The 13,110-nt window shown below is 35.1% G+C and overlaps 1 protein-coding gene across 1 annotated transcript in view; it reads right to left on the reverse strand.

The window, feature by feature from the left end:
* LOC144448465 (four-jointed box protein 1-like) overlaps positions 1 to 6,680 on the reverse strand; it is a 22,691-nt gene extending 16,011 nt beyond the window's left edge. The window contains exon 1 of the mRNA XM_078138722.1: positions 6,423 to 6,680. The gene's annotated coding sequence lies outside the window, so the exon portion shown is untranslated. The remainder of the gene's footprint in view (positions 1 to 6,422) is intronic.
* Between the last annotated feature and the right edge of the window lie 6,430 nt (positions 6,681 to 13,110).

A 13,110-nucleotide genomic window follows, 5' to 3' on the forward strand; every position in this document is an offset into this window, starting at 1 on the left:
TTCTTTGAGTTTGCCAACCGCCACAAAGACGATATGGGCGGCACATTGTCTCAATAAAGTTTCCAGCTTTATTAAGAAATGACCAACACCCATTTCCCGCCAAAATGTTTGCTACAATTTTCTCCAATATTGCAACATTCATGTTTAGGGAACAAGTAGAACTTATGGTGGGGGGGGGGGGCTACAGAGAAAATGGGGGTTATATACATGTATATAAAGATTGGTCACTGCAGAAAATAGTGTGCAATGGAATATTAGTTGCAGAGCGTAATAGACGCAATCCAAGACATTTGAAGATCGTAAGCCATAACTATTACTAAAGAGTTTAACTCTCTAATTATGGGTCAAAATGTCAAGAATATATTCATAATTAATAATATTGTACTGAGAGTAAAATAGGGGTATGGAAGACAAAATTTTATTACATGGCTTTCAATAATATGTATGCTTTTAAAATTGATATGATCAGTGAAATTTTGGGTTGTTTCCTCCTGTCTGTGAGGATGATTTAATTTGGTAGTGTAGGACGATTCTATGACGATAACACACTCCAACAAATACACAACTATCAGTCAACAATATACAACAATGACAACTGTCAGTCGAACATGTCACATGAACATTAACTGATGGCATTGTTGAACTAAACAATACTTTCTTTGAGACATTGTCCCCGCCCCTCTCTTACATGTGCTACATCCGAGTGGGACACACAAAAGTTTTTTAAAGAAAAAAAAAGAAATATGTATATAAAGTCAAGAATGTTCTTCTGTCTTCCAGATAAAGAAAATTAAAAGTAGAAACCGGTGAATATAAAATGTAATATTAATCCTAGTGACTTTAATATCTTAAAAAGGCCCCTACTTTAAAGCAAAAACGGTCATTATACATTTGTTGTAACTTTCTTATTTAAAAATAAAACCAGATCAGATTTTAGTGATGGCCGTCAATGCCGACGGATTGTTGGTGACGAGGGAAGTGGTTTAGTTAATGAATTTCGGTCGTTAAGTAGCTAGTCTCTAAATTCAATCATCTAAAGACTTTTATATTTGGTATATGAGTCATTACCTATGCGTAATAATGTTTCATTGTCTCTGTGGAATCATGAATAAACGCCATATGTTACAAAGTAATGTAACGTTGCCATGACAATTTTACATTAATGGTATATTAAATTGAATGCACATGTGCGCCAAACCAAATATGGAATGAGCATAAACCGATCGAAAAGCATTTTTCCGGTTTATTTTTAGGTTGCCAATTTACTTATGTATAAATTACGCATAGTGCCGTCAATGTGAAATGCGTTATTGCAGTGAATTACTATATGTTTCTTCCTCTAATGTCAAGGCAGACATTGATATTATGTGTCGCCAGATTAGAGACAAGATGACACAGATTAACATCGAAGATAGAAATACTAGTAGATAATATCGTCAATAAAACAGAAATCCACTTTTTTAAAAGCACCTTAAATTCTGTCTCTTCAATATATACTTTCAGTAAAATCTGAGAAGCTTACTTCAACACGGAGATTACCGAAATGTACAAACTAGACTTTCTACGCCATTCTACTGTTTACTTAATTCAATGCACGAACGTTTATAACATTCTCTCAAAATGTAACATTTTCGAATATACAGAAAGTAAAGTCAAGGTAGATGTAAATAGCACACGGTAAACTAACACACATTCAAACACTCATAACCATGTTATACATACATACATACATACATACATACATACATACATACATACATACACACACTAAGGTCCACACACAGACACAACAACAACAACAACAACAACAACAACAACAACAACAACAACAACAACAACAACAACAATAACAGGTCTGTCTATGTGTATGTACATGATATTCTGGAGCGTGCCTCTGATTCAGGCAAGTTGCATGATAGTTTTGAGTATTAGATGTTCATTTTGTTAAAATATATACTGCTCTCCCGTTGAGACCAAATTTAGATCATATGAGAAATATATATTTCGTCATACATTTTGCATATTTTCATCTCAAACTTTGATTTTCAATTATGAGGAGTGCAATTTCAATAAAGAATACAACATTTCTGAAAGCATAACTCATTCTTTTTTAAATTAAAGATCATTTCAGTGTCAATGTCTTTTAAAGTACTTGACCCGTATATTGGGAACGTTTATCTAAATGGACAGATATCCAAAAAAAACGTGTGGGTGGATATGTCATCACGAACTATGAAATATTCAAATTGATTTTTAATTTAGTATTATTTAAATATTTTGTTACTCAATACATACATACATACATACATACATACATACATACATACGTACTTACGTACGTACATACTGTTTATGTTATAAACATAAATGTACAAATGTTGGTGTCTTAATGTATACAAATAAATCAGTCAAATTGTAAAGTCTCAAATATATATTAACCAAAACGATAACCTAAAACAATGAGTAAACTGGAAATATAAATTTGACGGACTAACCTGGATTTCAAGATGATATGTTACGAGTTACACACACACACATACATATATATATATATATATATATGTATATATATATATATATATATATATATATATATATATATATATATATATATATATATATATATATATATATATATATATATATATATATTTGTGTTTGTGTGTGTTGTGTGATATTTGAATCATTATATATTATTCATGTAAAAATATAATTAATTGTGTAAACGTTCTAAAAAAAGTCACACCGTCACACAAAATTTCGATGCATCTTTTGAATGTTTCGACGCTGTTGTAAAAAGGTGTCTGTTCATATGTTATGTTGTTTTGTTTGTTGGCCTTTTTCAAACATATGTTCCAGTCTTATTTCTTCATGCTCTGCTAAAAAAATCACACACGAATTTCACTTGATGTACCCACCTTTGTAATTAATTATTTGTATGGCTTGCTAGGTCAGTGTATTCATAGAATGTTTTATGGAGGATATCTGTAATATTCTAAATATATTGCATATTGATAAAATGAAAAGTTTCGGCTTTTTAAGCGGGAGAAAGGATTGCGTTCGCGGAAAAAAATACATTTAATGTCAAACATGTGTTAAACTTTGTATATTTTAGTGTAGTTGGGATATTTATTATTTCCATATTATGTTGACTTCAATAATACTGGAATATGGTTTGCATGTTATTCAGATTGAAAGTGTGAAAACAAGGGACAAGGGTGAAGTGGTTCTTGTTAAAACGAACGGACTTTACAGAATACCCATTTGCATATGACGTAGGCATCATTGTGTAACTCTTTAAAATATGCAGGTACAGGTAAATAAAATAATTCGAATATTATACGTCGATGATGATTATTATATGTGACGGTCACTGTACCCTTCAGACGTAACGGAATTATTTTCATATCTAAGAAGCATAATGTTTATTTATTTATTATTTAAATTGGACCCTCTCTCACTTGTATTTCAAAACGTTTAAATATGGGCTTGAACACATACACAGTTACGACTATAAGGTGTAAGTAACTAGTATGTTACCATAAATTGTTTTCAGACAGTGTAAGATATATTACTTGGCAACACAGGTATTGATTGGACTGAGTCAACTGTGGACATTGTCTATTTGCAGACATGTCTTTATGGACGTATTACATGTAATACAATTGTACACCCTGAAAAGTCTTGAATCACCTGTGAGCAAATTTACTCGTGTACAATAAATACAATCAAATATATTTCTAAATGCATTCATCCTCAAACGCGATAACCGTTTCAGAATCAACTTTTAATTAAAATGTACAACGTCTAATCATTCTATATTTAACCATATTCAGTGAATATATTATTGGTTGTCTCGTTGGAAATAATTAGAATTTTAATTCTAGTTCGCATTTTAAAACCAAATCAATCTTTACAAACACGATCCAGGCTTATCGATTTACTAAATTAAATACTCGAAGCAAAAGTGTGTCTGACTCCGAAGCTTATCAGAATGTCTCATTTCTCCTCTAATTCCAATGTTGATATAGACTCTGCACTGTTGAAGATGGGCAATATCTTGAAATGTCTGTCTTTAATTTTTTTCTACATGCATTAGTCTACGTTAGGATTATAGTTAGCTATCCTTCACCCAAACTAGAGCTGGACTTGGAGGAGGAGGAGGAGGAGGAGGGGAGGTGGGGAGGGGGTAGAGTAGACTGAATGTTTGGCATATCTTTGAGTTACTATGATTATTTTCCCTATATTGAAGAACTAAACTAATTACACATTGACATTGTCAAGCAACAGCCCTATGCGAATAAACATAAAGACAAGTACATGTATGTGAAAAGGGTGTGAACATGACGATTTAGCAATATTTCCACAACATATGATTTTCCATACATGTTTTATTTTTATAATGTCTGTCTGTCAGACTGGTTAGGCAAAGTTTTATTGCAGTATATTTCAAAATACATTCAGCAGCTCTGTTTGATGCAACCAGTAGACGCAGAAACTAATAAGAAAGTACACATGCTTCGAATTCACTTTACGGTTTCTTACAACAGTTTATCTAAATAAATGTAAAATGAACTGACTGGCCGCCATGTAGACATCAGGTGCAAACCATCATGTTATTGGCGCCCATGTGACTCCATCTTGTTGCAGTAGGTTGGTTTAATTAGTTTATTTCATTCAGACAAAATGTAGCAATAAATTGCTATATTGCTATTGTGTAGCATGTAACATGTAACGTGTGTAGCATGCAGCATGCAGCATGCAGCATATGCTGTTCATTATTGAACTCTGCGTGGTTGCATCAAGCGGAGCCATTTTTGAAATCCGTTTTAGTCTGGCTGTAACATTCCGTCATTTCATTGTCCCACTTGACAAAAAAAATCTCGATGTTGTTTCTACATTTCAGTGTGTGGAATACAATGCAATGTTATCTTAGCAGCTCGGCGCCAAATTGTTCACACTGTAACAAAATTATACTGAGATAGTTGTGTTTCTATGTCATGAAAATGTCGCAATGTTCGTGACGTTGTATGATTTTTGCCTAGCCAAATGATACAATGTAGCGTTGTCAGTAATCGTGTTCGCTAGTCCGACGATAAAATGTAACAATGTTAGTAAGATAGTTGTCTGGTCAGACGATGAAATAAAAAAATGTTGTCAAGTCAGATTATGAAATGTAATAACAATTAAGATTCCTGGACATTAGCCAGTCGTTGAAATGTAACAATTAATTTTAGTAGGATAGCATGGTTACTGTCGCTCCAAATATGTAGCAAGTTTGTGGGCTAGTAATTAGGAAATTAAAAGTAGCAATGCCAGTACATTTTTGTTCAAGTCAGACGATGAAATATAGCGATATTAGTAAGATTGCGTCACACTAGATCAATGATGAAAACTCGGACCACAAATTGTTGGTTGTCTGAGATGAGATTATAACAATGTTAGTAAGATTTCTGTCTAGCTAGACAGTGAAATATAACAATAAAAAATAAATTCCTGTTGGGCCAGATGTCTCCCTGTTTCAGTTGCCACAATTTTTATTTTCCTTCTAAGTGGGTACTTTCGTCATTGACCTAGTTTAGGTTTTTTGACATTTTTTTGTGCTTTAAAAAAGGTATATCGTTACACAGTATCTGGGCCTCACAATATTGTCAGTTCACTTCCAGTATAAGACTCGACATACAGTACGTTGTAAAACATGGTAGCTAGTCGAGCGCCAGGAACGCGCGTGTGTTCAAGATATACTCGCTCGCCATCATAAACTTTATTCCGAATCACTGAAGCGAACAAGCGACTTGTCTGAATTAATGTATTACAACACAGACATTTGAAGTGGTGGCGTGCACTTGAGTGGAACAGCCAGTCACAGTGCAATGCTTACTTCGGATGTTTTGCTTTGAGAATTCTCTCACGAGTTGAATTGTAGGTGATCAAATAAAAGGGGGTTCATACAAGGACAGACAGTCAATATCGGGTAGGATAAATAGAAGAAGATAAAACATGAGTTTTTTTAAGTATGTATAATTGACTTCACACATCTTGAACGTTAGAATAACATAATGCAACAATTATGTCATCTGACACTGGGCGTCAAAACAACCTTATGCAGATATCACCTCTATTGCCCTGCAGCGGTTTCAGCTCTTAAAAGCCGACGACGCACCTTTCACATACCTATATAGTCGTCTGACTATTCTGAAATAGCCTCACAACAATTGCGCACTGTTCAATATTCGTCGCGTCTACCAGCACCAGAATCTATGGGTGGTGAGCGATCTATTGAGCGCGATTAATACACCATTTAAGTGCTTTCCGTTTAAGCATTTAAGACTACAACAAGAAAATTGCTCCGAATAAGTGTCTTGTTTACCTGAGACATGTGACCCTCAGCCCTCCCTGCTATATCGAGTTAGAATACTAACCTGTCTGTACTTAGCAATCAGTTACATGCGTTACCGGTTACAGTCACAACATCGCTTGGTGAGTCATCATTCACTCGATCGCACGTGATAAGTTGATGCCGTTTCGTGTAAACCAGCAGCGCCGACAATTCGTCTTCTCTGCAGCCTTCTCCAGCCAATACGTAATTGAAAACCACTGCAGGTTTTGTACACCGCTTTTCACGCTACATGTAGCAATGATTATCAACACAAAGGTGGCACAACAACGTGGCTATAGGCTGTATTGCGCCATTAAATGCATTCATACATATGTAAATCTAGCTATGCCCTCGAAACGTCCACAATAAGCATGTCTCATCGTATTGTTCGGGTTCAATTCATTCAAAGTATGGGAGCCACAGCATTCATTGGTGAGTAATTGTGCGTGACGACAGACATATATTAATTGCAAAGTGCTATCGAATGGAGAGCAGCGCCCTCTGTACAACTTTCGATGACAAGTTTAGTCTGTCGATCAGATGTCAAGAACTGCGGATCTTGTAAAATCTAAAGGGATCGTATAGTTGATGATCAAAAATATCATTTCACTTTATGTATTTGTCACTTTATTTGCCCATCTCTCAATTTTATCTTAGTTTTATTACAATATCATCGCCTTAAATTGTACATAACACCTTCACTAACAACACAAAGAATATGCCAAATAATATACCACAAAATAAACACATGTAACAAAATATAAACACTGCATTGAACAAAGACAACAGGATAACGTCACCCACATATCATTAGTTTCAACAGGAATTCGTATGACTACAGATTTCTGTCTGTCTGTCTGTCTGTCTGTCTGTCTGTCTGTCTGTCTGTCTGTCTGTCTGTCTGTCTGTCTGTCTGTCTGTCTGTCAGTCTGTCTGTCTGTCTGTCTGTGTGTCTGTCTGTCTGTATGTATGTCTGTCTGTCTGTGTGTATGTATGTATGTATGTATGTATGTATGTATGTATGTATGTATGTAAGTACGTATGTATGTATGTACGTATGTATGTACGTACGTACGTACGTACGTACGTATGTATGTATGTATGTATGTATGTATGTATGTATGTATGTATGTATGTATATATGTGTGTGTGTGTGTGTGTGTGTGTGTGTGTGTGTGTGTGTGTGTGTGTGTGTGTGTGTGTGTGTAGATAAAGAAAAAGGTTCTCTAGGCCACGTTGTTGTTAGGCCGCGATATTAAGCTGTGAGAAGCGACTTATAATAAAAACCTCCTGGCAGAAAATATATAGATTACCGCAACCAAAGCCATGCTTGGTGTGCGTAAATCATCACCGAATTATATATGCTTACTTGAGACAGGACTACCTACATTGAAACAGCGTATTCGGTAAACCCTTAAAATTTCATCAGTAAACTTGTACAGGATTGTGCGACATTTCCCGAAGACTCTTTTATCACGTGTGGATGCTAGGTAAATCAGCGAAAACTAAATCTTTCCTCTATCTATATAAAGTCTGCAAAGAAAATGATAGAGACCATATGATAGACATTAGATCGCGTGTACAGTTAGAAGCTGGCTCAAAGTTTGTATTCTACAGAACAGAGATTAATCCGGACTTGCCGATTATGTTTATCTACATTATCAGAACATCAACAATTCGAATTGACTTTGCGCGACTTCGTACCTCTTCGCATAATCTTGCCATTGGGATCCGCCGATGAAGTCGACCAATTACACCACGTACGCGAATCACATATTTGTAGTTGTGGCGAGGTACAAAGTGATGCTCTTGTAATACTGAATTGTCCATAGTCCCATCATAGAAGACAAGCCAAGTTGAACCCGGGTGGTGTCGCTTTTGTTTCATTAAAATACTTTTTTTTCCCTGTAAAACAGATATTGTTACCATGGTTAAAATCTCATCAGACATTCTTAAAATCCATGTATGAAAATGTCCCTATACCTTGTCGTACATCCGAAGTTTTTAAATTTTCAGTGTTTTTGACTCCTGTTCTGAACTGTTAATATCATTATGTGACATCTCCCTTTGGTTGACCCTCTGTACTAATTAACATTTATTGTAATGTGTTAAATTTATGTTAGCGGTACCATTGCCTTGTGTTCTGTGTATCTATATTTAACTAGTACAGTGAATAAAATAACTAACTAACTTTGTATGTATGTATGTATGTATGTATGTATGTATGTATGTATGTATGTATGTATGTATGTATGTATGTATGTATGTATGTATGAATGAATGCATGACTTGTATGTAAGTATGTATGATCATTTCTGTGTGACAAAGTTTATGAATATAATGAAAGTGTTTATCTCTATTAAAAGTTCGCTTAGATTGTTCTCGGTGTTTATTTCCAGGGGAAGATATATAAATTACACAAGGTCGTGCATAGAAAAGGGAGGGGGTCTTTTGATGAACAAGTTTATCATAGGAAACGTGTATCTTTCATCCTTTGTCGGATCGGATGCCCCAGATTAATTATTCACACATATTTTTCTTTGCTCGCGAAATATCTAATTGTATGTTGTAGTACTAATGAATTATTTAGCTTTTTTAACAACAAGTTGACTAATTACCAACTAAGTGGACGCACGTACTCACTAACTCGCCAACTCTCTCTCTCTCTCTCTCTCTCTCTCTCTCTCTCTCTCTCTCTCTCTCTCACACACACACACACACACACACACACTCACTCACTCACTGACTCACTCACTAACTCGCCAACTCTCACTCACACACACACACACACACACACACTCACTCACTCACTCACACACACACTCACTCACTCACTCACTCACTCTGACACTCACTCACTCACTCACTCACTCACTCACTCACTCATTTACTCATTCATATTATTATTATTAATAATAATAATTACTAACTTTGTCTATTTTGTGTTAATGTCATTGCAATATTTCTCTACCTTTTCATTGCCGTTCTTTGTGCTTCTTATTTCTTTGTCTTTACTTGTCATTTTGTATGCATTGCAGTCGAGGCACAGTGATTGTTTCACCAGTCTTATGTTCAGTCAAAGCGTGCAATCAATATACAGTTACTGAAGCAAATATACGATATTTCAAAGAATATGTGGTCATTTTGGCCATATATTCTGAAGGCTTGCATTTTTTTTCTGTATTGCCATGTTTTATAACACACAGTACTGTTGATAAGAGGAAGTAATCATATATGTATGGATTTTATCTAAAAAAACAAACTCTTCGATACGGTTGGAGAGTTTGACGACATAAAGTAGACAACCAACATGTTATTCATTACGAAGACCGAATTCTGAACTTAAGCATTATAACACAGTACGAAAACCCGAAGGTATATGCGTCACAGACGCCATTTCTATATAATAGCTTCTATTTGCTCCCAATTTAGAAATGTATTGTCTCTATTTGCCGTTTACTTTTTTTTGCCTTTTCTGCTCAGGTAGTTAGTGCTGAAACACGGACGAAAAATAACAATAAAGGGAAATTAAATATGTTGCCACGTTTCAGCGATACCTTAGAGGATTATTAAGTTCAGCGGACTCTGTAACATCGACCTGAAGTGTTACTAAAATGCGCATATCAGACTATATTTGACATGAATGAGGTAAAGAACTCGCAATCATACAGATGAACAAAGGCTTGGCTGAGTTGGTCTCATGAATAGTTTCATTAACAACGTTTCTTTATGACTGCTTGGCCTAGTAAAGTCGTTTTCACGGCACAGATATCGCATCACGAGAACTCCCTACATAGACCTACAAAACTGATAGTGAACTTACAAACCCGCTATCTTAAATATCTCCAATGTTGCATCATGGGAATTATGATGATAAATATGAATACATTAGTATTGTAAACCACAAATAATCTACTCATGGTTACCCTGACCACTGATGAGGTTCTACAATAACTACAGATAATACCACAGACCTTTGCGTGTGAGCATGCTCAGTAAGGATTGCAATTCAGTTCCCTGTTTTCGTAACTCTATTTTCATATTACGAAGCATGAAGTGCCTGATATATCAGGAAATATGAATAAGTGGAGTATACGAATAAACAAACGGACACACGTTGCTATAGTTAGCCGAAAATTCCTATATCGTCTGTCATATAGTGAAAATGAATACTGGATTATTGATTAAAAATAACTTATATTTTGGTAGATATGACATTCAGTTTGTACAAGAAGGTGGATTTTATAAGCACTCACATATACTCTCCATTTTGAGTACTTATTTTAACCTGTATTCTCGATTTGTGTTAGTTTTGCTGTGTTACTGGTCTCCCAGTCCTATATGTATAATATCATTTAGTAACTCATACATATAAGATATTGACGGCATTTAAAACATTTTGGATAGTCATATATTGAACACACATAATCACTAAAACAAGCCATATTAAAAGACAGAAAAAAGAGTAAGGAGAAAAAAGAGAACAAATGGTATTTTTATGTTTCGTTTAGCTGTTATTCAAATCTCAGTAGGGTAAGCTTTTTAAGCAGCCAACACAGCGCGAAATTAGTATTTCGAAGCTTGACCTATATAGCGCCCCCCTACGTTTCATTTCCATATATTTCATCAGCTATTTGTAATGAATGGAATGGAATAGGAACATAACAGATCGGAGCAAAGCAAGCAGAACAGAACAGAACAGAACAGAACAGAACAGACCAGAACAAAACAAAAAAAAAAAAAAAAAACAGAACAGAACACAATATAATGGAATGGAATGAAAAATAAGCAATATAATAGAATAATAGAAGAGAAGGCAGGACAGAACAGAACATAAGAGAACAGTACAAAACAAAACAAAACTAAACAAAACAACAGAACAGAACAGAACAGAATAATGAAAAAAAAGGCAATAGAACAGAATAATAGAAGAGAGGAGGAGAGGAGGGGAGAGGAGGGGAGAGGGGAGGGGAGGAGAGTGAAGTGGAGTATACTGTAAAATAATGAAATTGTGTAGGTGTACACTGCAACACAACATACCACAACATACAACACAACACAACACAACACAACACAACACAACACAACACAACACAACAACGTTTTGTGTATCTATCATTGGGAATATATTTTATATGAACCGTGTCCTGGTGGGGAATCTAATTGAGTTCACATGCATTAGAATGTAAACGGTTAAGATACAGCTGACCACACCATCTCGGGATTTTACGTATACGATTTTTAAAAAAGTCAAAGCGAAATAGATTTGGCAAAAGTGTTACCTAAGGCAACAGAGTGTGTAATACAGCTACTCTGATAAACACTTTCTATCAACAATTTCAATAAAAAAAACCTAATAAAATACAAGGAGATGAGCACAGTCGACTCGGAGGACCTCTTTAGAATCACATTTAACTTAGCGTTTTCAAAAGCCGTTTGAGTAGTATTTTACTTCATTAATTCCTAATCGGTAGTCTCATCGTTTGTAGTAAAGCTTAGTGAAGTACGTAAATGATGGCTTATATAACTGTGTACACGATAGTTTGACGGGGTTATATACTTACTAGAAGATGGACATTGTCAGCTAAGAATATATCTCTCTTTTGTCCAACATGTATGTCTATATCATTCTGTATATTTGTCATTGTCCATCAATTCTATACTGTTGTCCTTTCTCCTCTGTCTCTTTGGCGCCATATTTCCCAAGCTATATCGCTGCGCTCACTCTACATCCACCCACCCATCAATCCATCACTATGTTCCTATTTTCGTCTCTAATACCTGTTGCAACTACGTACATTGTCTGTGACCTATTTCAGGTCGAGTTATTTCCATTGCTTTGATATCTATCTATCTATCTATCTATCTATCTATCTATCTATCTATCTATCTATCTATCTATCTATCTATCTATCTATCTATCTATCTATCTATCTATCTATCTATCTATCTATCTATCTATCTATTACTAGTATCTATCTATCTATCTATCTATCTATCTATCTATCTATATATCTATCTATCTATCTATCTATCTATCTATCTATCTATTTGTCTGTCTGTCTGTCTGTCTGTCTGCCTGTGTCTGTCTGTCTGTCTATCTGTCTGTCTGTCTCCTCTCTCTCTCTGCTCATATCTGTTATATCTGTGACTTAATGGACAGCGATGGCACAGTACCACTCGAGTCAAGAGATCAAATGTTGCTATGACAACGAACACATCAAATGTTAATTACCACAGTAGACGTAAACGTCCTAATTTTCAACATATAGTAGAGATGACACTTATGGTTGTCTTTGTAAGCAGTAAACGTCAAAATTAATCAAAATTTCTTCATATGTTGTTGAAATTTCTACAAAGGGGTGATCAGCGCATTTTGCGTTTTCAAATATATACATATTCAAGAACTCCTTGACTAAATTACGGGAATAAAAAAAGATTGCAGTGTTTATTTTTAATGTGACAATCATACTATATAGTATATTTTTGACTAGGGAAATGTTTTGATATCAAGTAGATTGTTTCTGCGATAAAACGTTCTTCACCCTGTGGTAACGTCTCACCCCATACATAAAATGGAACATTCCCGACCAGTGGTAATTTTTGTCCTTCGCAAACTCATTCCTCGTGGATCCTTCAGTAGCTAACGGAGAAAGTATCACGACAGTCGTGTCAGCAAATTGGTTAAATTCCTTAAAAGCGTTGTTATTTTTCAGCAATCACGCGTCGGA

This window comes from Glandiceps talaboti, chromosome 17 (assembly GCF_964340395.1).
Source record: "Glandiceps talaboti chromosome 17, keGlaTala1.1, whole genome shotgun sequence".
Classification (NCBI taxonomy): Eukaryota; Metazoa; Hemichordata; class Enteropneusta; family Spengelidae; genus Glandiceps; species Glandiceps talaboti.